The sequence below is a fragment of the Gadus morhua genome, chromosome 14, assembly GCF_902167405.1.
Source record: "Gadus morhua chromosome 14, gadMor3.0, whole genome shotgun sequence".
Classification (NCBI taxonomy): domain Eukaryota; kingdom Metazoa; phylum Chordata; class Actinopteri; order Gadiformes; family Gadidae; genus Gadus; species Gadus morhua.
In genome coordinates, this window is record NC_044061.1 from 8,160,853 (window position 1) to 8,165,852 (window position 5,000).

Genomic DNA, 5,000 nt, shown 5'->3' on the forward strand with positions numbered 1-5,000 from the left:
TTTTTGACTATTTAACTATTTTTTGCTTATTTTACGTAATGTTGCTTATTTGCAGCAGGCCGCCTAACTCACAGGATTCTCCCCCGCGTCTCTTCTGCTGCGTGATGTCCGTTGCTCCACACCGTCATGTCATTTCTGGATGATTCTATTTGACTCGCCGTGTGTGTGTGTGTCTGTCTGTCTGTGTGTGTGTGTGTGTGTGTGTGTGTGTGTGTGTGTGTGTGTGTGTGTGTGTGTGTGTGTGTGTGTGTCTGTGTGTGTGTGTGTGTGTGTGTGTGTGTGTGTGTGTGTGTGTGTGTGTGTGTGTGTGTGTGTGTGTGTGTGTCTGCCTTAACGCGAGAGTACCCCCCGCACCCCTTTTTTAACCTGTGTATAGGTGTCAACAACACGCAAATAATTCACTGCTACGTGAGAAAGCGCAAGTGACACACACACACACACACACACACACACGCACACACACACAACTCGGCTTTAGCTGAGTGGCTCTCCTGCCACGGAAAACTGACTGGCTAAATGACTGACTGGCTGATTGACAGGCTGCTGAAAGGAGGACTGATTTGATGGCCTCCCCTGCATGTCATGCTTTCTCTCCCTCTCTCTCTCTCTCTCTCTCTCTCTCTCTCGCTCCCTCACACACACACACACACACAGACACACACACTCTCACGCTCTCTCTCTTTTGCTCATTGACATCCCCAGCCTGTCTCCCATCTCCGTCTCCCCCTCTTGTTGTCGGCTGAGGGATGTGTATCAGAGCGAGGCAGTCACGGCCTGCGTACCCCCTCTCTCTGGCTCATGACATGTGAACAGGTTGTTTTTCAATCGGCTGGAGAGACTAATGTAGGATCAGTCGTAACCATGTCCGCGACTGAGAGGCCAGAGATCTGGTGCTCAGGGAAGTTTGGCAAACTTAATAAATGTACAAATAAGGAGGAATAACATTTTGTACTACTGTTTGGGTCTTTAATTATGTTATTTTAGAACATGTGTGTCCATTCTTTGACATTAAACCACACACCTGTTCACTGTTTTTAACTGAAGGATTTGTAAAAATTATAATTGTCCTTTTTTTGGGGTGAAAAAACGTTTTGAAATACCAACTAATTATCATATAATTAGTATAATCAATATAGCTGAATATGGCAATGATAATAATTAAATGTGTAATTAACTATTATTATCTAGGAATAGAGTGCAAGTTGGCTGATGACGATACATTACTACATTAATATTGAATTAGGCTGAGAAATAACATTTTAATTAAGCTTATTTAGGCCTTGTTGTTGCATTTTTGTATAAATCATCACATAATAAATATATCATTTTATTTTCATAGATATTTTTCTATTTTAACGCCAATTAAAGAAAGTAATGAAAATTGCAAAAAATATCTGAATACTTTCTACGAAACAGTATGGGTCAGAACTACATCGCAAGAGTTCGTAAAAGGCATCGGGGCAACTACATCCACTACTGTTTCATCTCCATTCGTAGAATGAAGGCATCCGACAAAAAAAGCGTTTACACCCGGACACTATTTGAGACATAATATCCGGCCTCTGCATACCATTAAACAATGACAGCATATCCACTCACACACAAATACGCGAGCGCGCGTACACACACACACACACACACACGCACGCACACGCACACACACACACACACACACACACACACACACACACACACACACACACACACACATCAACTTTTTGTCCCCTTTCCTATGACAATGAGGAAGAAACAATTTTTTGTGTCAACCCAACTTGCGGAAGGTTAGAGAACCATGAAACAATGAGAAAGCCGTGAAAGAGGACGCCTTGTGTCTTTTCGAACCATTGTCTGCTTGGTGCTCATAGGAGCTCTTGTAAGTAGCTGTACCCGGGGTCAGATCACCAGAAGGTCAACTGTACTTACAAGGCAGCCTCCCGGCTGAGGACAGCCAGCGATAGAGACCGCTTGGAGACGGGGGCATTTGCGCTGCTGCATGCCCAACACGCCTATTGATCACACACAGCTCATTGCTTGTCATTCATTTGCAATGCCATCAAATCGTCCAGGTTTTGTCCAAGTGTTAGAGGCCGAATAGTCCCATAAAAAATAGATATTAGACGTTACTCAAATAAAATGGAACATGGAACAAACTGTGCGCTTGATTTGTTTGGATTAATTGGCTCTCAACTTTCAAAGCAATTTTTTTTTAAAAAAAACGTGGTCGAAGATAATGTGGAATGTCATGTCACACACACTCGACCTCTTCCGTCTCCGAAAATAATTGGCTTATAGACTACGTCATTTTCATTTCACAGTAAAGGATGCATATCACCCCTGACGGAGGCGAACGGACAACTTTCTGTCAAATGCACGCTTTGTGGTCAGTTCAAATGTCACTTTCTCCCCGCTGAAGTGCTTGTATACGCCCGATGCGAGTGGAAAAGCTGCAGATAAGACGTTTTATTGTGCATGCCATGCGTAACGATCCTCAAAGCGTAACGCAGAGCTGCTGTTCATAAGAGGTCGATCACTGCACAAAATGGCAGGTCTCATCGGCTCTTCCATCTCCCAAGTTTTTGACACAAACCGGTTCAACTTTCACCTCTGTCTTCCAGAGGGAATCCGCCTCGCCATGCACACCGATTCTAAACTTGTCGATGCTGATTAAAGAAAAACGTGGGGTTTACTTTCGCTATAAGAAGAGAAAAAAATGAATCGCGATGGCTTGGCTGGTCCCTCTGCCCTACAAGACTTGACACGCACCGCGATATTGACAAACAATACGCGTACACAATGTACGCGTCAAAAATAACCAAGAATTGACGATCAAAATTAAAATGTTATTATTTAGCCGGGCTGAGTGACAACTGAGGTGTCGTATCTCATGTCGAGCTGTTTCCACTCGCTTCAGCCGGCCACATCATGATGTATAGCCTACTAATGGATCATTATCCAGTAGGCCTACTGCATGTTATAACTATGAAGGCAGTGTCCCATACGGCACAGCACAACCCAAACACAACAATTCTCCCCAAAACTGACTTCCCACCGCGAAAAAGCTCGCACTTGGAGAGTTGCTTCACTCCGAAACCCCCCATTGTAAACTCAACTCGGCTGTTCGCACACTTCTTACCTTTAAACGTGGAGCCGCGCTGAATAACTCCTGTGTGCGTAACTGACGCGCTGGAAGAGACGGAATTCAGCGAATAATCAAAACGTGTCCCGTGTGATTGACCGGATCATATTATCATTATTGTGTCGGATGACGCGGTGGAGACGGTGGAAAGTGCGCTTCGGACCTGTTACGACCGTCCGCTCCTCGATCCCTCTTTCCTCTCTAGCAGTTGTGTATCCCAATTTGTTGTGGTGGGGTTGTTGTTTTTTTCTGTACAAGAGAATATCGTTTCACTTCTTTGGGTCAACTCTTATTGTCACCCCTCGTTCGCTTTAACGGTTCGCGTTTTGGATTGATAGCCTACTGATCACCAGACATAGCCTCCACCAACCCCCCACCCCCCCGCCTCACCCCCTCCGAGCATATTTTAATCCACCAGCTCGGTCTCCACCTATCTGCTAGGTGAAACGCATCGTACCGTTTAAAAAGCCACTCCATCCATTGTCGACCACCACCACCGCCACCGCCGCGGAGAAGGCATCGCGGCTGGAGAGACCCTGGATGGTCTTGCGGCAGCCGGCGTGCACAGAACCGGTGAGGGGGAACGCGGATGAACCGAAATGAATCACACAACTAAACAAGCCCTGGTCGCTGCGTTATCGCCGCACGAAAAGGGGGATTACTAACCTCGTAGTTTGTTTCTGACCTTGAACTGACCATAAATACTCATGTTAAAAAAACGGCCGAATCGCCTGAATAAGCATCCACGGGCAGCCTCGCCAAAACACAGGACACCGTGCGCATAATTGGCTTTAATAATGATAATAATCCTCCTCGTAGAGACGCATCGCTATTCGCCACCCCTGGGGAAAAAAGCCGAACAGTAAATGTACAAAAAGTAGAATGATTTACCTTTTTGGAGTGATCAGTTTCAAGTGTCTGCTCTTCTTTCTCTCCCGTGTCTAAAAACTCCAGGATAAACGAGTGTGTTGTGTTGGGCTGTGCGTCCTGAGCATCAGTCACCCGCTCCGGCGCTTAAGAGAAGTAATCAGTGATAAAAATGACGCTCATCTGCACTGTAACCTTGTGGCGTATTTAATGTAAATAAGCCCGTCGTGTTGCCAATCGTTCTCGCATACAAACGCAACAAAAAAAAACTGGTCCTCGGGGGACCCGCGTTTTTTTTCCTGGTGTCTAAGCGAACAACGTTTTACACCGACCTATTGCCTGGGAGCGCTTTTCTTAAAGTAGCAATAGGGGAATGAACATATTTATTTGAGAATGGGGATGTGTGCGCCACACCGCGCGCTATACGTGGCGAAGCGGTATGTCTGTGGTCGCCACCTCCGAAGATAAAAGATAAATGACAAAAAAAAAAAAGTCAAGCAAGCGTTCACTCTCCTTTCCGAATGGATCTCGTGGGAATTTGATGTCGTATTTCCGAGAGGAGGCTTAACTTTAGTTGTCACAACTTTTGCGGAGCAGGACAGCGGAAAAGGACACAGAGGAATGAAACGTTTTTTTTTGTTGCGTTAAGAATGTTAGTTGTGTGAAGGTTTTGATACATTATGCTTCTATAGGGGGGTGGAAGAGGCTGAATAATGCAATTATGGATTCAGTATCCCGGCACTGACAAAAGGCAGGGCTTCAATAGGCGCTTTGTTATAGGATTATATAATGATTATGTGGTAATTATGGGAACGGTTTGGTAATAATAAAAAAAAGTATCAAGTAGTCCCTTGCACGGACAGCTTGTTTGCTATAATGTTAGTGCACGACTACAGGGCTACGATAAGACAGATAGAGGGGGCGACGAGATGAGCTGCTGACAATATGAGAAAAGGCGGCAGTACAATGATGGCTCAGCCAAACAGCCTTGATTATT

The 5,000-nt window shown here is 45.2% G+C and overlaps 1 protein-coding gene across 1 annotated transcript in view; it reads right to left on the minus strand.

The window, feature by feature from the left end:
* znf536 (zinc finger protein 536) overlaps positions 1-4,511 on the minus strand; it is a gene marked incomplete in the record, with an annotated part of 69,463 nt that extends 64,952 nt beyond the window's left edge. The window contains 1 exon segment of the mRNA XM_030377741.1: positions 4,028-4,511.
* Positions 4,512-5,000: the final 489 nt, after the last annotated feature.